This window comes from Magnolia sinica, chromosome 10 (genome assembly GCF_029962835.1).
Source record: "Magnolia sinica isolate HGM2019 chromosome 10, MsV1, whole genome shotgun sequence".
NCBI classification, from domain to species: domain Eukaryota; kingdom Viridiplantae; phylum Streptophyta; class Magnoliopsida; order Magnoliales; family Magnoliaceae; genus Magnolia; species Magnolia sinica.
The window spans coordinates 36,444,853-36,467,054 of NC_080582.1; the positions used below are offsets into that span (position 1 = coordinate 36,444,853).

Genomic DNA, 22,202 nt, shown 5'->3' on the forward strand with positions numbered 1-22,202 from the left:
GAATTACACCGTTCGACGGCTCAAATTTTCTTCGATGGCAATCGAGGGTTCATCTCTTCCTCACATCACTCAAGTTGGATCATGTGCTCACTCAAGATCCTCCTTCACCACTATTTGACGATGATACATTAGAACAGATTCAAAAGAGACAAAGTTGGGAGCATAACGACTACTTATGCAAAGGTCATATCTTCAACACTCTTTCTGATTCTTTATATGCTGTTTACCGTCAAAAGAAGATTGCTAAGAATTTGTGGAAGGCGCTTCTCACTAAATACACATCAGAGGACAAAGGCAACAAAAAATTCCTTGTAAGTTAGTTTTTAGAATTCAAAATATTGAATAAAAAACCTGTCCTTGATCAAGTACATGAGTTACAGGTCATCATCCAACAGATTATTGCTGATGACACTAATCTCGATGAATCTTTCCAATTATCTACCATTATTGCTAAACTTCCACCTAAATGGAAGAATACTAGAAAATCATTGAAACAGAAAAAAGAGAAAATGTCATTGGAGGACCTCCTAATGTTTCTTCGAATAGAAGAAGAATCTGGGCTCCATGACAAAAGGAAGAACAACAGGAAGAATAGTGTGAATCAGGAATTAGAGAAGCCACCTTTTAAAAAAGATGATAGGGTCAAACCTAATAACCAAGGGTTCAAAAAGAACACATCTAAGAAGGATCCATGCTTCTTTTGCAAAATCCTTAGTCACTTTAAGAAATACTGCCGAAAATACAAAAAGAAAATGCAAGAAAAGAAACGGCAATTTAATATGATGGAAGACATGAATCTGGCAGCTGTCGTCTCTGAAGTTATATATTGAATGAGGATGTTGAATGGTGGGTAGATTTTTCCGGTATCAGACATGTTTGTAGAAATTACAACATGTTCAATTCCTACGAATTAGTGGAGGATAATCAAGAACTATATATGGGGAATGCCTCCACATGCAAGGCTATAGGAAAAGGGAATGTACGTCTTAATCTAACTTCTGGAAAAGTCCTTACTCTGAACGATGTTCTGCATGTACCGGATATTAGGAGAAATCTTATATCAACCAGTCTACTGACTAAGTTTGGATTTAGACTCCTATTTGAATCCGATAAATTGATTGTGTCTAAAAATGGGGTATATGTAGGGTAGGGCTATGTATCCAATGGAATGTTCAAATTAAACCTTATAAATGAAAATTCTTCTTCTGTTTATATGCTTGATTCATATGATGTTTGGCATGCTAGATAAAGACATATTAGTTATCGTAAAATGGATAATATGTCTAATCTTAATCTAATTTCTAAGTATACAAAACCTAATGACAAATGTAGCATTTGTGTACAATTTAAAATACTAGAAAACCGTTTCCAAGGGTGGAACGAGAATCACAACTCCTAGACCTAGTTCATAGTGAAATATGTGAAATAAGTGGTTTAATTACAAGAGGAGGAAAGATGTACTTCATAACCTTTATAGATGATTTCTCCTGTTATACCTTAGTATACCTATTGAAGAATAAAGATGAGGCACTACAAAAATTCAAGATATATAAGGCAGAAATTGAGAACCAATTAGACCGAAAGATTAAAATTCTAAAGTCGGATAGGGGAGGAAAATATCTATCCTTAGAATTCTCGGAGTTTTGTAACAGTCATGGTATAATTCACCAAATTACAGCTCCTTATTCACCCCAACAAAATGGGATAGCATAACGGAAAAACAGGTCTCTCATAGACATGGTAAACTCTATGCTCAATAATGCAGGTTTAAGTTCAGGATTTTGGGGAAAAACTCTATTGACTACCTGTCATATCTTTAATAGGATACTTCACTCTAAGACTTGTAAGACTCTATATGAACTATGGAAGAATAGGATTCCTAATATCTTATACTTCAAGGTATGGGATTGTAGAGCCTTAGTTAGGCATACTGATCCTAAAAGGCCCAAGATAGGGTTGAGATCTCTTGAGTGTATTTTTATAGGATATACACAAAATAGTAAGGCTTCTAGGTTTCTAATTATAGAGTTTAATCATACGATCCTGATAAATAGTATAATAGAATCTAGAGATACTGAGTTTTATGAAAACTCATTCTCTTCTATAACTAGAAAAAAGACAAGACCTCAAGATCCTAGTACAAGCAGTAGTTCTCAAATACCTGATCAAGATATCAGTAGTCTCGATAAAAAGGACATGGAACCTAAAAGGACCAAGAGAATAAAAAAAGGTACATCTTTCGGACCCGACTTCTACTTTCTGCTAATAGAAGGAGATAAAGATAATATAACAGAAGAAACCATGTTAATATATAATATAGAAAATGATCCGGTAACAATAGATGATGCCCTTAGATTTCAGGATACTTCTTTTTGGAAGGAAACTATAAATAATGAGATGGATTCTATATTGCAAAATGGAACATGGAAACTTGTGGATCTACCCCCAGGATCAAAACCAATAAGCTGTAAATGGATTTTCAAAAGAAAATTAAGACCAGATGGAACTACAGAAAAGTTTAAGGCGAGATTAGTGGTTAGAGGATTTACACAAAAAGAAGGTATTGATTTTTTCGATACTTATGCTCCAATAGCAAGGATATCAACTATCCAAGTTTTAGTTGCTCTAGTATCCATTCATAAGTTAAAAATCCATCAGATGAATGTGAAGACAACTTTTTTAAATAGTGATCTCGATGAAAAGGTTTATATGGAGCAACCAGAATACTTTATATTTGCAGGATAGAAAAATAAAGTGTGTAAATTGATCAAGTTATTATATGGACTTAAACAGGCACCTAAACAATGGCATGAAAAATTCGATAAAATAATCACCTTATATGGCTTTAAGATTAATGAATCTGATAAACGTGTATATTCAAAATTCTCTGATAATAAAAGAGTAATTATATGTCTCTATGTACATTATAACTAATCTTTGGTGCATGTTTAGAAGTTATAAATAACACTAAAAGATTCTTATCATCTAGTTTTGATATGAAAGATATGGGTGAAGCTAATGTGATTTTAGGTATCAAGCTATTAAGAAACAATAATGGTATAACTCTATCTCAATCACATTATATTGAAAAGATACTTAAAAAGTTTGATCACTATGATAAGAACCCAGTTTCTACTCCTTTTGATTTTAATATCAAGTTAATTAAAAATAAAGGTCGTAATGTATCTCAGTTAGAGTATTCCAAGGTGATTGGCAGTCTTATGTATGCCATGATTTATACTCGACCTGATATTGCTTTTGCTGTAGGTAAATTGAATAGGTTTATAAGTAATCCAAGTTTAGATCATTGGAATATTGTTTCTAGAGTACTCAGACACTTGAGGAAAACTATTAACTATGGTTTACATTTTTCTAGTTACCCTAGTGTACTTGAAGGGTATAGTGATGTAAGTTGGGTCACTGATTCTAATGAATCCAAGTCTACCAGTGGATAGATTTTTATATTTGGAGGAGCTGTCATTTCTTGGAGATCCAAGAAGCAAACTTGCATATCTCACTCTACCATGGAATCTGAATTCATAGCTTTGGCAGCTAGTAGTAAAGAGGCAGAATGGTTAAGAAATCCGTTATTAGAAATACCATTATTGGTAAGGCCTTTACCACCGGTCTCTATCTACTGTCATAGTGAAGCGACACTATCAAAGGCATATAATAAGACTTATAATGGAAAATCCAGACATATTAGTCTAAGGCATAGTTTTGTGGAGCAACTACTTAGTGATGGTGTTATAACAATACAATATGTACGATCTATCCAGAATCTAGCGGACCCGTTCACCAAGGGACCGGCAATGGATGTTGTCAGTAGAACATCAAGAGGAATGAGACTTAAGCCAATTTCACAGACACCAGATGAGGGAAACCCAACCTAAGTTAATAGGTTCAATGGGCAAAGTACCTCATAGGAAGTGGCTGAAGTAGCACTGTACGTTTTCTATCTGTCTCATTCCTAGATGTATGTATAGTGCTAGGTACCTGTAATGATAAAAAGGAGGATGAGTTGCTGCTCTTAATGAGTTCTTTCAAGGGTGTTATAGTTACAGGCGCATTCATAAGGACTTACCAATATGAGTATTGGAAGGGGGTCGCTTCCTGATGTTCGAGAGTTTTTGGCTACTCTCATGAACTCATGAATTTAGGACAGAGCATGTCACGCCCCAAACTCAGAAACCGGGCTCACAAAATTCTCGATCGCCGAATCCGGCGCCGACAGCCTCCGTAGTACCCCATTCTCGGCTCCCGGCATCTATACACCAGGTTCCGATCCTGGGATCCTACAAGGAGAATTTCAAGCAGGATTTTGATTCAGTATAAGCATAACCATAAGCATAACCCACGAACAATAACCACAAGGACACCATCACAAAATCCACTATAATCAAAAACTTTTGAGTACAATACATTAAAAAAAAAGGGAAATACAAGATGATGATAATAACAGGAACTCCAAAAGCTCGACTGCATGCTCCAACTGCGGCGAGACTACGGTTGCATCCTTGCGTCACCTGCACGCATCAATTGTGCATAAGCTTATAGAAAGCTTAGAGGGCGGTGTAAGTGTGTGCGTAATATGAGTGTTCTCAGAATACAAGGTCAGAGTAGTGTTGAACCGTGCTGATGGATACATGAATGCAATCAGCCGTACCAAGGCTATGCGATGCAAGATATGAATGCCATCGGCCATAACACGGCCATGCGATGCGAGATGCTACTCAAGCATGCCAATCCTCATCATATATCAGTGCAGTTCTCATTCTGGATAATCACCGAGGTTTAGTATACTCCAAATGGCACTGCCACTCTCCCAGCCACACAATTTAGGTGAGCGTAAGAAACCTCATTATCCACTTGGTCAATAGTTTGCCAATACCTATCTGGCACATCGATAGTGGACCCATTCACGAGCTAGTCAAACTCAGCCTAGTATTGCCCCCTACCCTCGGGCGAGTAAGGCCACACCCCTTTCCAACCGACCACGACACAGTGGGAGACACGACCTCCTGGTAATCGGCTCTCGTGCTCTTATATATCCACTCGGTCTCGACGTTGGAGTCATCCTTTGGTACCATCGGGTTTAGAAATTTTCACCCAGGGACATCTATGGCGCCTCGACGCTTAGTAACAATATTTTCGGTATCCAATTTAGCCACCCACGATGTGTCTGTGAAGGCTATGGCCCTGATGTTGCTAGGGCATACAACAACCACACAAATGCAAGTGCATGAATTATACTACCAGACATGCAACAATCCTGCACGTACCGTGCGCTCATGTAGGGCAACTCCGCCTATCAGGGAGCCCATAAAAGATCTGCCCGAAGGCATATGCTATGACCAATCACTTCTCATATCAGGCATACATATGATGCGTATGATCATGAATTATGGAACTATACTGAGCATGTTATGTGGTGATGGGCTCTGCTCAAAACAAAGATGGGCCTAGATGGCCTACGCACTACAGGTATGGGCCTATCAATGGGCCCTAGGGAGAGTGACAATGCGGACATTTAACCAACATCATCCTTACAATATGGATATTAAACCATCATTGCTCCCAAGGCATAGCCTGCTATAAAGGTCAACCCATAAACCATGGGGAATCATACTACAATGGGCCTTATGTACATCCTATTGGGCCTCGACCCATGGGCCTCATATATATCAAAGTGGGCCTCGACAACGGGTCACAATTACGTCAAGATGGGCCTAGTCACATGGGCCTTATATTCGTCAAGTGGGCCGCACCAGTGGGCCTTGTATACATCACAATGGGCCTCATAACATGGGCCATAATTAAGGTAAGTGGGCCACATCTCATGGGCCACGCCCAAATTTAAGTGGTGATAATGATTCCCACCATTAAAATTCCCAAGGCCCACCATAACATTTATTTCCCATTCATTCTGATCGTAAGGTCCCAAGGGACTTCAATGGTAGCCGTTCAATCCTCACCGTGCATCATGGTCCACATGATAAATAGATTTGTCTTATTTTGATCTCAAGCCTTAAAATAATCTCCAAAATGGTTGGACGGTTTGGATGAAACACCTGCATTATGGTGGATTCCATATAGGAAGGATGGACGGCATAGATGAGGTACATACCTCATGCTGGGGCCCATGCTATGGAAGATGTGGATTATAAAACATACATCAGTGGGTCCCATGTGGGGCCCACCATAATGTTTATTTTCCACCCAGCCTGTTTACAAGGTCACACAGACATGGGGCCCACTGAAATATTTATTTTCCACCCAACCTGCTGATAAGGTCACATGGACCTGGGGCCCACCATAATATTTGTTTTCCATCCAACCTGTTGATAAGGTCACGTGGACCTGGGGTCCCCCATAATATTTGTTTTCCATCCAACCTGTTGATAAGGTCATGTGGACCTGTATAAAGAGGAAAACAAATATTATTTTGATTCCAAACTTCCCTGACCCAAGGGGGTTTCAATGGTAGACGTTTAGTCCACACTGTTTCCAGTCATGTGGGCCTCCTGAGTTGTATATGGCTGATTTTTTGGGAGGGGGGACCCACTGCCCTAAGGGGCCCTCCAAATGCACGGTGTGGATATCAACACCCATCCCGGTGGGGACCACAGCTGGGACCCATGGTCCCTACCCGCACCCGCCCTCAGCGCAGACGTCGCTGGCGTCATCAGCAAGCAGCAGCAGGCTGTTTATGTTTTTCTTTTTTAAAAAAATTACAATGTTTTTAGGGTTTTTCATACGTGAGGCCCGCATCGATCAAATCCACTCCAGCCATTGGATCCTACGGCTCATTACAGGCTAAATGAGTCCAATATCCGAGGTACTTTGGCGTATGGAAAACTTCAAAGTGCATTTTAATGGTAAGAACCCCTATTCTCTACACTATGGCCCGCCAGATAATCTGAATGGTATTTAAACCGAATCAGATGCAGATACGGTACGTATTACGAGATCGTTCCCACGAGGACTGGTCGTCACAATTCAAATCTATGATTCTCCTTAACTAATCCAACAAACAATGGAATGAATTACTAAGCACAATTTTATGAAAAACAATTAATTAAGAACAGGGAAGAAAATTCAATCAGAGAGAGAGCACTAGGACCTTTGAATCCACCCCTAATTATCCTAACCCTTGTTTTGTCTGTTGATTCACCTTGATCTAGATTGATACCACTTAAATAGAGAAAGCACAATCTGTGTCCTTAATCGGGCATACAAACTGTCTAATTCCTTTAAGCAATGCCATGAATGACATATCCCATATCCTTGGTCGGGCATAAGGGATGTACAATTCATTAAAGCATCCTGTTTCTTCCTCTATAGGAAACTTGTTCTTGATCAGACACAAGCATCTATAATAAGCATCCAAACAACATCCATATATATACTTTAATCAAGTTCATAGATGGAGAAGTATAGAATTTAAACCCATAAAGCCCACTTAGAGAAAGAAACAAATTAATTGAAATTCAAAGTAAATCAACCAATACAAGAGCTAATCAAATTAGGGGCTTCATCTCAGCCCTAGCTGAGAGATTAGTGACCCATAAAATCCATAAAAAAATATTAAATAAAATTCAAAAAAAAAGTCAAACCAAACAATCTCTCTCTCTCTTCTTTCTTTTCTTTCTTCTCTTTCTTCTCTTCCTTGCTCTAGATCTGGAATCCTCTGGTTCTCAATGGCTCTCCCACGTCCAAAACTCTCCTTCTATAGCTGCTGGATGGCTGGGGTCGGTGGCAGAGTCGTAGAAGGACTCGAAGTGTAATTTTTCGCAGCCGTGATCGGTGGGCCCCACTAAGGTATTTTCTGGAAAATCCACCCCGTCCATTGGATTCAGGATGAAATTTCAGTCAAGAATGGGTGGTTTTGAATGTCCATTGACATGGCCCAGAGAAGAAAATACAAAAAGATCAGTTTTGAACGTCGCCGGGTAGCCCTTTTGTGGGCTCTGTATCACGCACGTGTGCACGCATGAGAGAAGAATATCAGCATGGTTTTGAAGCTCTCGAACCACTCTACAAGATGGACGGCTCGGATCGGCCGTACGGGTGACGTACGGGGCCCACAATCCTTCGCAAAAACGGCCAGCGGTCGTCCGTTACGCGGACGCGAAACCACTTCCGTGGCAATGGTGGGACCCATTTTGATAATTATTTCAATAATCCACTCCATCCATTGCATGGAGGATGAAAAAACGACTAGGAATGCCCAATTTCGAGTTAAAGTTGTGGTGGCCCATGGAGTTTTGAACTCACCGTCCGTTTTGCGTTTTTTCAGCGGTCAACGTTCGTACACATGCATGGAACCAAACGGACATCTAGGCGATGATAATATCGGCCCCAGGAAGTGGATGGACGGTTTGGATTGTTCATTTAGACACTAGGTGGGCCCCACAATCGACGACCGCGGTTCGGTTCGCGGAGCGCTGGAAACGGAAATTTCCGTTTTTAAGAAAGAGTTCGGGTCAGCGTTGCTGACCCGACGCAGGTCGTTCGGTATACGGGCGGTGCACATGGGCACTATGTACACATGCTATACATAAGGGGTCCACTGTGATGGTTTCGAGAAATTCAATCCATCCATCCTGTTTCTCAACTTATTTAAACCGTCAATACAAAGGTTGAGGCAGTTCCAAATATCAGGTGGGCTCCAAATTAGAGATTAATAGGCTGATCTGTCCGTTGGACCACTTCCCGAGATCTTCTATGCCTGAAATTTAATATGTACGGTTAATTTACGGCCCTCATCCCGTGTATGAAGTTTCGAGTTGATCGGATGGCGGGAAACATGTGATCTTGCATTCTGGATCATTTTCGGGCCCCTTTGCCTTGCTTTCCTCAGATCCCAGGCGTGTAAAATCTTCACTATTGGTTTTCTGGAGTCCATCCCGTGCTCTGGTAATTTTGGATCATGAAATCCATGCCTTTAACATCGATTTTCAATTAACGCTCCTGACTTCATCCTGTAACAAAAATACAATTAAAATACTCCATTAAGCATTATCATATACGTAAAATCTGGTAATTACCAAAAACTTGATGTTTTGTTTAAACCAACATGATTTAAACTATGGCCCGGTAAAAATCTGAATGACTTCATTTTTCGGCTCAACGCCTAAAGTGAGCTGGAGAATGGAATGGATGGTGTGGATTTGATTTTGTGCATCAAGGCAGGGCCTACCTAAGTAGCCCACCCAAAAAGCCTTTTTTTTTGTTAGCTTATACTTACACACCCTGTCAGTACACACAGTCCATGTTAGCCAACTCATGTCCAGCGTCCAGGGATGCTGGACGATGCAAACACAGGCATCATGGTGGGGCTCCACATGCACGTGGCCCACCTACATGTATATACATATATAATATATATCTTATATTATATATATACAATATATATTATATTATATATATCATATATATATATTATATAAAATATAATATATAGAAAGAAGGGTGTATTGGGTCCATCTAAATAGTGGATGGTGTGGATCATCACCTGCAATACGGTGGGCCACACCGTCTGATGTTGATGGACGGGGTAGATATAACACATATTGGTGGGATCCACACCATCACAATGAAAGGAGAGAGAGAGAGAGAGAGAGAGAGAGAGAGAGAGAGAGAGAGTGTGTGTGTGTGAGAGAGAGAGAGAAATAGAGAAAAATAGAGAGATCGGTGGAGTGGAGGGACCCCGCCACTATGAGCCTCTCTTTAATCACAAACACATACATCAAGTGGGTCCCATCATAAGTGGGCCCCTTAAAGAGAGAATTAACGGTGGATCACCCACCTATCAGCCTTCTCCTTACTATCCTTAGCCTCCTTATCTCCTATGATCAACCTCCAACGGTGGATGATGGAGTTTCGATGGTGGGGATGAGAGATGAGAGGGTGGGCCACACTTGGCTTGGGAGAGAGGAGCTTGGACGTGTGGGGTTGCTTGGGAGGTTTGAGAAATGAGAGAGAGAGAGAGAGAGAGAGAGAGGATGGGATGATATGGATGGGATGATGTGGTGGTTGTAAGGAAAGGAGATGGAGGGGTATGGTTTGGTTTGAAAATTTTGTAAAGAGGGATGAGTTTGTTTGAAAACTTGTAAAAGAGGAGTGGTGAGGGGAGAGAGAGGGTTGACTTGTGGGAAAAGAGAGAGAGGCTACTTGTACTTGTTGTTGGGTGAGGTGGCATGAAGGTAAGGTGGTGTACTTGACTTTATTTGATGTGACATGTTGTACAGATTCCGTCGAAGTTCTCAATGCGCGGCGTTTCTTCAGAATGAACACAGACCCACAACTTCTAGCCTGGATATCGATTCGGTGCGCGAGTCGCGGCATTGGAACCGCAGCGACGGCGCGGTCGCTAGGGTACAAGTTTCGGTTCAAACCGACCTGGATATGTGGGATCCAGTTTAGGATCGCACGCAAACGTTGGATACGGGTCGAGGGTTGCCGAAATTCGACCAAAAGGACTGCGAAAGCCAATGAAACAGTTTGGATTAGGACACGGGTCTTACAAAGCACAAGGCTGTTGATGTGCTATAATTTTAGAACATATGACAATTAAAATATATATGTGTGTAACATGTCCGGTTGTGTCATATAGAATACTTAGTTCAAGACCATAGTCATTACGGATTCTGATTCAACTTTGATTTGTTTACACTAAGTGAAGGTTCAAGTCCATAAGACACCTTCTCCTATGCACATATTTTTCTTACATACCCTGACCTCTGTATTTTGAAAAATAATGGGGGATTATTGGGTTTTTTCAAAATAAGAAGAAAAAAATTGAAAAAAAAGGGTTATGGCTTTGGTGATTGTTGGTGTGAATGGTGATGCCTTTTGGTAAAGGGAGCATCTTTTGAATTTGAAATGGAGGAATGCCATTATTGGAAAAACACCACCATTGATGAAAAGACACCATGGAAGAAGATGTCTTTTCATGAAAAGGGCCTTAAGCATCTCTTGTGATTCTATATAAAACTCATCTTTGGGCCAATCCGAATTCACAATTTCCAACAATCTCTTCTCCATCTTCTTCTTCTTCACCATTTTCATTTTTGGAAGGTTTTTTTGAAAAGATACAGTTTTTAGGCGCTAAATTGCAAATAGTTTTTTAGGCAGTAAATTATAATAGTTTTCAGGGGGATAAATTGTAACAACACAGAAGTTAGGGTTGTACGCTGTAAAAGTGTGTTCAGGGTGCGGTTTTTCGGTTTTGCAGGCCGAAACCCACATTTCTCCGGTCTTAGAGAAGAGGCTCATTGTATCCTGGAGGCGGATTTGTTATAACCATCTTGCAAATTGGTTTAACTACTAGTAGGGTGCAAATATCGCCTTAAAGATAGCGACATCGTAACGCGCCTTAATCCTATCTTTAAGTGATTTATTTTCTATTTTTCCGCCTTCAACATTAACACCGAGTTTCAGGAGATTACTGCTGTTGAATCTACTAGGATGGAAACAGGCCAGTTTGGGGTGCATGGGTGCTGTGGCTTTCGGTGCAGTGCAACCAATGTATGCGTATGCAATGGGCAGCATGATATCTATTTGTTTCTTGAAGGATGATGGGGAGATCAAATCCAAGATGAGGAATTACAGCCTTTTCTTTCTGTCCTTGGCCTTCTTCTCCTTCTTCGTCAATATCATACAACATTACAACTATGCTGCCATGGGTGAATAGCTTACAATGAGGATAAGGGAGAGAATGTTGTCCAAGATCCTCACCTTCGAAGTGGGCTGGTTTGATCAGGATGAGAATTCTTCAGGAGCTGTCCCCTCTAGGCTGGCCAAGGATGCCGATGTGGTACGTACGATTTTCCTTCACTTTTTAAGTTATAGTGTCACGTACATGGTACATGTGGATAGTGAGAAGCACACCTCAAATTCAAAATATTGGTCCAGCCATCTTAACCATGTTGTATTGGATGTAGAAATTTGGATTGCTGACCGTATTACATTAGTTGTGCATTCGATTGGCCAGCAATTTGATGGTTATGATTGGTCGGTCAATATGAAATTTAGGCTGCTTTCTATCACAGTGGAACTATGGATTAGGTTCACATACGCCATGTGGACTGCCGATGTAGCACACAGCTTGGTCGTTGTCATACTTAACCTGGACCATTCATCGGGTGGGGACCACAATGGAATCTCCACAATTTAAAGTTCAAAAGATATCGATTTCCATTGGTGGCTTACATAAAACTCTGTCAACCTCCTTAAACCACTTGAACTAACATTTCTTTATGCATTATGTAATAAGTGCTACAAAAGAAATGAAATTCTTCACAAACCAATACCTTGTTTCTATACGTTATGTACTGGGTGCTAGCCTACCTTCCTGAGAAGGATCCATCCCAATAGTCTGACATATGAGGTTTCACACTCAACCTCTATAAGCTTTTCGAAACTTAGTAATGCTAAAATATCACTAGTAGATATTGTTTCCTTAGTTAACATAAAACTTTGCTCAACATCCCCTGACCATGTGAACTACCGTGCTACAACAAAATTGAAATTCTTCATGAACTAACGGATGCACTCTCTTCAAGTGTACTAGCTATCTTGGAGGTTTTAAATAAGGTTCACCTTTAACATTTACAAGCGTACACTCCTATCGGAGGCCTAAACAAGGACTTACACACATACACACCCGTGTTGGTGATCCATGCCTCCACCCGTGTCGGTGGCTCCCACGGAGACTTAGTTTATTTTCTATCGGCTAACCAACAAATACTATAGTCCTAATCCATTGACTTGCGTATACTTCCGCTGAAGGCTCCCACATAGACTAACACGTATGCACACACATCCAGTAGTGGTCCTACACAAGAACCTACGTACACTCCCGTTGGAGACAGTACTATGAAAGGATGTAGTTAAGTCTGGATCTCAAACTCGATGAACTCTAAAAATGATAACTTTATTTGTCGAATTAAGATCTGTTGATGTGTCTTTTTTTGAATGCGTTTTCACTTCTTGAATTCGCTTCTCTTGTGCTCCCCTGATCGTTGATTCAGAAGCTTTAGCTCTTTCAATCGGCTACCTTGCATTGATACTCCAATGAGGCTACTAAGATAATAGGAGAATGGTTAAATCACTTTTAACTAATGGGATATTTGTTTTCCAATAGGGATTCACCTAGATGAGTATTATAGAGGATTTAGATAAAAGGATTTACCTATAGGTTTGGTGTCTAATCTTTAGAAAGGAAGGAGTTCATGTACATCTTCATAATGGATTTTGGAATGCTTTTTAGAGTGATTAATCACATGAAAAAAGACATAAAACTCTTTAGTTTAGAGGCTAGAAGAGGGATTATGAGTGAAAAATCACCTAGGCTCTAATTTCACAAAAAATAAATAAAATCATCCATTTGTCCAAGAATCGAATGTCGTTTTATAGAGAAAATGTCTCCAACTGCTATAAGACGGTTAGTTCAATGATACTGTCAATACGGTTGAGCAAGCCTCAATAGGAGCGAAGGTCCTTCGATAGGATCGAACTGGCCTCCAATCTGATGAAGAAAATTCAAAAAAATGTAGTTGGATTGATGGATTGTTTCTTAAATGCTATCGAGGAGATTTTTAATCATATCGAGTCCTATAGACGGCTTGTCAATAGGATTGAGATCCACTCGAAATTGCTACTTTGGGTTGTTTGTTTATCATCGCTTTTGTACCTCTAAAGCCTAACTAGCTATGATTAAATAAAGGCTCTTAAGGATTTGAGATGATCAAACAAAGGTTTACTTATTATAGATTGATTATATAGAGGCTAAGTTGTTTTAGACCTAATGGGATCTAAGGTTAGGGTCACCAAGACACCTCAATTTACCTGTTACTTCACTCCGTAATGTTCTAAGTTTTCATGTATTTTTGGTCTTCAGCTTCAAAGGGTTCAACTAACTTACCGACACATGTAATTGATAAACAAGTGCACTTATAGAAACTTGTTCAACTCAATCCATGAGTTCACTAATTCAGTATTTATCCTCTTTACCCAATTTGTATCAGACTTGGTCTATAAAGACAGACTCAGTCCGACTCAGAACAAATCAATTAAATTGGGACTGAGTCGCTCTATTTTGACGTATTTCCCACTGACTAATAGAATGTGGACTTTTCCCAATAATCAGTGGAAAATTTATGTGCAACCATTGGTGGTATACGATCACCTTGCTACACTCGAGATAGGTTCACTGATGGAATCGTCAAGATAAATGGCTTTGAACGCCACTTTGAATGGCTCAATCAACAAGATTCAATGGGCTTTGAAATACATGGTCTATGTGCAGTTCAGTAGGATTGAAGATTTTCATTCAGCACACACGTTGAATCATGAAAATCCACTCAAGCGTAGAAAAAGTTCAATTTTATTAACTCAAAAAAATTGAAAATCCACCGTAAAACTTAATAGTCAAAATCTAATCATAATCGATTTAAACCACTCATTAGTAATCCCAACTTCTAATTTAAACCCGTCAAACTAATGCAATATAAAAATATTAAATATTCCTCGACTTCAAGCTACTAAAATGAGAAGAAGACGCACCATCCGACGGAAGTCAAATCGTCGTCATCCAAATAAGGAAAATTATTGTCCACCTAGATCATACAAGGTTATTTGTTAATGATTCCACATGAATCTTAGCAAATGAACGGTCCAATCTCATGCCACGTAAAAATTAACAATGACGATTATCTTGATCTAGATGCCACCTACATTATCTGTGCACCCACGTAACAATATCTTACACAACTTCCTAGAACTAGGTGAATTGCGCCAATGATAGGAGTATGTCAATTCCAGGACCTGTTCTATCTCAAATTATAAAATTTCCAATTTGCAAGTGAGATCACTGGTCAGAGATCGATGGCTCTTGTCGTGAGGATCTTCTGTGCAGTCACCATTGCTTGGACAATGGGTCTGATCATAGCTTGGAGGTTGGCCTTTGTAATTATTGTTGTCCAACCGATCATCATCGTCTACTTCTATGCCATGCAGGAACTCCTCAAAAGCATGTCCAAGAAGCCGATCACGGCCCAAGATGAAAGCAGCAAGCCCGCTGCAGAGGCCGTCGCCAATCTTTGAACATTCACTGCATTCTCTTCCCAGGGAAGGACACTCTGCATGTTCGACATGGCCTAGGAAGGGCCGCGTAGGGAGAGCATCAAGCAGTCATTGTTTGCCGGGCTCGGCTTAGGTACTACTTAGAGCCTTATGATACGCACATGGGCACTCAATTTTTGGTATGGAGGAAAGCTCATTGCTGATGGCTACATCTCAACAAAGGCATTGATCTAGACATTCATGATATTGGTGAGCACTAGCCGAGTCATTGCTGAAGCAAGCAGCATGACCACTGACCTGGCTAAGGGGTCTGATGAAGTGAGGCCCGTCTTTGCAGTACTCGATCGCTACACCCATATCGAGCCTGAGGATCCAGATGGTCACCATCCCAATAAACTGACCGGCAATGTGGAGCTTAGGGATGTCGGCTTCGCCTATCCTATAAGGCTCGACGTGACCATCTTCAAGGGCTTCTCCCTCAGCATCGAGGTTAGTAGATTGACTGCGCTCGTGGGTCAGAGTGGGTCCGGCAAGTCAACCATAATTGGGCTAATTGAGCGGTTCTACGACCCCACGAAAGGGATGATGAGGATCGACGGAAAGGACATAAGATTGTTCCATCTCAGATCAATGCAGAAGCTCAGTGCGTTGGTGAGCTAGGAGCCGATGTTGTTATCAGGGAGCATCCACGAGAACATAGCTTGTGGGATGGATATGGTCAGTGAGATGGAGATCGTGGATGCGGCCCAGGCTTCCAATGCTCACGAATTCATCAGCTGCCTCAAGGGTGGTTAGGATACATGGTGTAGAGATGGAGGAGTACATGGCTACGAATTCATCTGTCCGCCCAAGATGGAGGAGTACATGGCAGACGATGATGATCGGTTGGACAACAATAATTACAAGGGCTAGCCTCCAAGCTATGATCAAACCCATTATCCAAGCAATGGTGACTGCACAGAAGGTCTGCACGACAAGAGCCATCCAATCTCCGACCAGTGATCTCACCCGTAAATTGGAAATTTTATAATGAAAAATCATCCATTTCCACACTATGTATCGCATCCACCCTTGAGGCAGCTGATGAATTCGTGAGCAAATGAATTCATAGTCATGTACTCCTCCATCTCCACACCTTGTATCGTAGCCACCCTTGAGGCAGCTGATGAATTCGTGAGAATTGGAAGCCTAGGCCGCGTTCATGATCTCCATCTCACTGACCATATCCATCCCATAAGCTATGTTCTCACATATGCTCCCTGAGAACAACGCCGGCTCCTAGCTCACCAATGCACTGTGCTTCCGCATCGATCTGAGATGGAACGATCTTATATCTTTTCCGTCGATCCTCGTTGTCCCTTTTGTGGGGTCATAGAACCGCTCAATCAGCCCAATTATGGTTGACATGCCCGACCCACTCTGACCCACATGCGCAGTCGATCTACCAACCTCTATATTGAGGGAGAAGCCCTTGAAGATGGTCACATCGAGCCTTGCAGGATAGGCGAAGTCGACATCCCTAAGCTCCACATTGTCGGTGAGTTTATTGGGATGGTGACCATCTGGATCCTCAGGCTCGATATAGGTGTAGCGATCGAGTACTGCAAAGACGAGCCTCACCTCATCAGACCCCTTAGCCAGGTCAGTGGTCATGTTGCCTGCTTCAGCAATGACTCGGCTAGTGCTCACCAATATCATGAATGTCTGGATCAATGCCGTTGTTGAGATTTAGCCATCAACAATGAGCTTTCCTTTTTACCATAAATCGAGTTCACATGTGCATATCATAAGGCTCTGAGCAGTACCTAAGCCGAGCCCGGCAAACAACGACTGCTTGATGCTCTCCCTACATGGCCCGTCCTAGGCCATGTCGAACATGCAGAGTATCCTACCCTGGGAAGAGAATGCAACGATTGTTCAAAGATTGGCGACAGCCTCCTCATCTAGCTTGCTGCTTTCGTCTTGGGCCTTGATCGCCTTCTTGGACATGCTTTTGAGGAGTTCCTTCATGGCGTAGAAGTAGATGATGATGATCAGTTGGACAACAATAATTATAAGGGCCAGCCTCCAAGCTATGATCAGACCCATTGTCCAAGCAATGGTGACTGCACAAAAGGTCTGCACGATAAGAGCCATCCGATCTCCGACCAGTGATCTCACCTGCAAATTGGAAATTTTATAATTTGAGATAGAACAGGTCCCGGAATTGACATACTCCTATCATTGGTGCAATTCACCTAGTCTATGAAGTCGTGTAAGATGTTGTTACGTGGGTGCGCAGATAATGTAGGTGGCATCTAGATCAAGACAATCATCATTGTTAACTTTTACGTGGCATGAGATTGGACCGTTCATTTGTTAAGGTTCATGTGGAATCATTAACAAATAACCTTGGATGATCTAGGTTGACAATAATTTACCTTAATTGGATGACGAGGATTTGATTTTGGTGCGTCTTCTTCTAATTTTAGTAGCTTGAAGTCGAGGAATATTTAATATTTTTATATTGTGCTAGTTTTACATGTTTAAATTAGAAGTTGGGATTACTAATGAGTGGTTTAAATTGATTATGGTTAGATTTTAACTATTAAGTTTTACGCTGGATTTTCAATTTTTTTGAGTTAATGAAATTGACCTTTTTCTCTGCTTGAGTGGATTTTCATGATTCAACGTGTGTGCTGAATGAAAATCTTCAATCCTGCTGAACTGCTCACAAACCATGTATTTCAAGGCCCATCGAATCTCGTTGATTGAGCCATTCATAGTGGGTGTTCAAAGCGTGTAGCAAGGTGATCGTATACCACCAATGGTTGTGCACAAATTTTTCACTGATTATTGGGAAAAGTCCAAATTTTATTGGTTGGTGGGAACTACATCAAAATAGAGCGACTCAGTCCCAATTTAGTTGATTCGTTCAGACTAAGTTTGTCTTTACAGACCAAGTCCGAAACAAATTGGGTAAAGAGGATAAATACTGAATCAGTGAAGTCATGGATTGAATTGGATGAGTTTCTGTAAGTGCACTTATTTGTCAATCACGTGTGTCAGTAAGTCAGTTGAACCCTTTAAAATTGAAGTCTAAAGACACGTGAAGACTTAGAACATTGTAGAGTAAAGCAACAAGTAAATTGAGGTGTCTTTGTGACCCTAACCTTAGACCCCTTTAGGTCCAAAACAACTTAGACTTTAGATGATCCATCTCTAATATGTAAACCATTGTTTGATCATCTCATAGCCATAAGAGCCTTTATTTAATCATGGCTAGTTAGGCTTTAGAGGTACAAAAGCGCTGATAAACAAACAACCCAAATCAATGTTGAGATTCAAATATTGCATATCTAACCCTTCAATTACATTAGTTTTGCTAGCATTTAATTAATAATTTGATTTAATTATATATGTTTTTTTCATGCGAGGTGATTCGGAAGCTTATAATGAATATGCACTTAAAAGGATGGATTTAGAGCTTAAAAGAAGACAACGAAGATTTGGAGATTTGGAAGTCATTAATGAAGAATTCACATGGCAAAGGCAAAAAATCAAGTGCAAAGGAGAAAGAAATGACTGCAAAGATTACAAAGTCAACAACAGAAAAACAGTCCAGTTCAGTCCGATCGAAGTGAAGTTCGGTCCGACAAAAATCACACAAAATAGTCCAGCAACTAAAGATAAAATTCAGGGCTAATTCGGTCCAACCGAAACCAAAAATTTGATCCGACCAAAGGAAGAAAATTCGGTGCGACCGAAAGTGCGAAAAAAGCTCTAGCGCTGAAAGAGGATAATTCGGTCCGATCAAAATACAATTTGGTCTGACCGAACCCAAGTTCAATATAACCGAAATCGGGCAACCGTTGAAGACAATCCGATCTCAATTCGAATTCAACATCAATCTGACCAAAGCCAACTTCAGTCCAACCGAAGCGTAACAGAAGTACGTAAATCCAAGGTCAGTTTGTGAAATCTCCAAGTCGATGCAAAAGTTGAATTACAAAACTATAAATAAGAGTCTCCAGGACATTCCAAAGCATCTTATAGGGTTTGAAAATGGAGAAAAGGCCTAGGTGGAGTGCCGACAATATTCTTCCACTTTGATTTTTTCATGATTCTAGTTGATCTTTTTTTTTTCTTCTAGGATGTTAGTCTTCTCAGGCTAATCTCTTAGCTAAGGATAAGGGATGAAACCTATAGTTTATTTTGATGTTTATCTTACTTTAATTCAAGTTTATGTTGAACTAAATTGATTTTTAGTTTGATTTAAGGAATATTTACAGTTTTCTATGGTTTATTGTGACTCTAATTTCCCGATTTCGACTCGGTTTTGAGCGGTGTAGAAGATGACACGCCATTAATGGTGTATTTGAAAACACTGCTTCTTCCTTTAATCTGCTTCTTTCAGACAGTCCATATGAGTCCTAGAAGGCTTATGGATGGGCTCTTTCGAAGCTTTAAGAGGGTTTGGGTGGTGGGTTCGCTGGAGGAAGATTACGGCCAGTTTTCTAGGTTTTTTTTTTAAAAAAAAAAAAAACGCATGCAAAGAGCATTTTCTCTCCCTTTTGTAGCAAATCCTAACTTGGCCCGAATTCAATCCACTTGCAACTGCCTCCAGATATGACCGATATTGCAAAATCGGCTGTTGTTTTGTTTTACTAATGTGGAAACCATAATCCAGGGAGTTGGACGGTTGAGAATGCTTCACTAGATGGATGGCTAGGATGGGCGGATTCGGCCTCATGCGGATTGCCACCTTGGCAACATCAGGGACAGTTTCCGTTTTTGGAAACATTGTGTTTGTAGGACCCGATTGCAGCTAGAATCGTGTGCATGCACACGTTTGGAATTGTGCGAAACCTATTGGGTTTTGGTCGCACGTGGGTCCTCTATCAAATGGATGGTTCAAATCATCCTAATGGGGCCAGATGGTGGGTTACCGATCAGAACAGACGGACGCCTGTCCATCTGCTGGTGAAAACCAAAGAGAGAGAGAGAGAGAGAGAGAGAGAGAGAGAGAGAGTTTCTCTTTTTAGAGAAAACTTAGGTCAAACTCAGTTTGACCGAGCTGGTAGGTTCCGTGCACGGCTGGTGCACACCTCTAGTATGCACATCACTCCTTTGTGGGGTCCAGTGTGATGTTTGTGAGAAATCCACTCCGTCCATGATCCTCCACAGGCCCATCTAGGTCGTCTGACCAGAAACCAAGTAGATCCACAGCTCAGGTGGGCCATCCTCCTATACTTTAAGTCTTTAGTTGTGGAATTTCATCAATCTGCTTGTCAGATTACTCTATCATTGAACATCAATGGTTAAAAAGGTCCTAAGGACTATCCAAGTGAGTTGTCAACAGTGCATCCCGTTACTAGGAGTTGGGATGTGGACGATCCCTTAGTGGGCTGTGGGTTTGAGTGTTGTATATTACTATTGCAATATTAATACTAACATTTATATATGTATTTTGTCATGTCGTGGGACACTTAAGTAGGGATTGGGCATATTTAAACCACGGGTGGGCCTCAGTACATGACTCTTGGGTCCTATTTGGGGGTTTCCATCAACTTGACGGTTAGATCATCTTTAAATTTGATCTCCAAGGCTCATATAGGATCCTAGTCCATTTTAAAGGGAGTTTAACGGTCAGATTAACTGACTGTCAATGATCAACGGTCCTAAAAGGGCTCCAACTAATCTAAGTGCAACTGATTGTCACTATTACCATCTAACAGTCAAATTCACGTGATCTAATGTTTGATCATTGAACAAGATACCATAGACTTAACGATCAATGGGGTTTCATATTTACATCCTGTCATTGATGCTAAATGGTTTAATCTGTTTAATTTTTATTAATCCTTGCATATCCGATGGTTAGATTGTTCTCAACCTGAACCAGAATGGTCTTAGGGGGAATCTAACCCATCCATTAAGTCCAAAAATTTATGGTCGCCTACTCGCCTGACAGTGAGGCCGATCAATAGCTTAGTTGGACCATAACTCTCAGATTAGAGTGTATACAATAATCCTTGATGACCTAAATGTCAAATCAATTCTAGAGATAACCGTTGATGATTCCTAGGGTTTTTAGCCTAGTTTAGGATAACATTCAATTAAGTTAGATTACACAGTAACACCCAAGTATTGAAAAGTACAGGGCGTTACATGCTGTGAGAACTTTGAATATCTTCTTACTTATTTTAAATTATGTGATGTGTATAAGTCGTTATTCACCATCGTCTCCTATGCATGGTGGATGATTGAATTCCCTGCCATCATTGCAATTAGACAGATATTTGGAAACTAATCCAATAAAAGTTCAGATTATGTTTTAACTGCCTCATCATCCGATTGGATAGAATAGGACTTCGATTCCAATCGAGTTATCGTTGAATCAAGTAGATTAATATTGAGATTGTTATAGATGGATTCCTGGATCCTTAATCTTTTATTTTGATTATTTCAAAACATTTTTCTAAATCCCCAGATTAAAAAGCCAGACAACCAAGTTAGAATTATACTAGTTCTAAACCGTGTTCCCCATTTCCTGTGGATTCGATCTCGATCTCACCAAGTTATTACTACATCTGACCCTGCACTTGGGTTTGTGAACAAGTTTTTGGCACTTTTGCCGGGGAGTGGTGTTAAGCACGATTAGGTTTAGGTTTTTCTAGGTTTGATTTTCGTTTTAGGTTAGATTTTTCTTATTTTCTGAATTTTTCTAATATAGGGTTTTTAGAACTTTTCAATTTCAGAATTTTATTTTTAGGATTCATCTTCTTTTTTTTCTCTTTCTTCTCCTAACATTACTAACATTATTTGATTGTTTTAATTTTGTAAGATCTTCAATTCTAGTTCTTCTCTTTTGGTAACTTCTTCCCTCTTCTTTCCATATTGTTGTACGATTTTATTTTAGGAATAGATTCAGAATTAGGGTTTCACCATTGTAACGCCCCGAAAATCAGGAGTCAAGCAGAAGCTCAACTCCCGAGTTCCAACGCATCACTTATGCAACATAAATAATGATGATTAAATATTGTCTATATTAGTGTATTAAACATGAATGAGATTACACTAAATCAGCATATCATACTCCAAAGATGATTAAATTAAGCAAGCGGAAGACT

The 22,202-nt window shown here is 40.3% G+C and overlaps 2 pseudogenes; one reads left to right on the forward strand and one right to left on the reverse strand.

The window, feature by feature from the left end:
* LOC131217487 (ABC transporter B family member 15-like) overlaps positions 1–16,002 on the forward strand; it is a 55,406-nt pseudogene extending 39,404 nt beyond the window's left edge.
* A 23-nt stretch (positions 16,003–16,025) lies between these two features.
* Positions 16,026–22,202, reverse strand: part of LOC131217488 (putative multidrug resistance protein) — a 34,830-nt pseudogene continuing 28,653 nt past the window's right edge.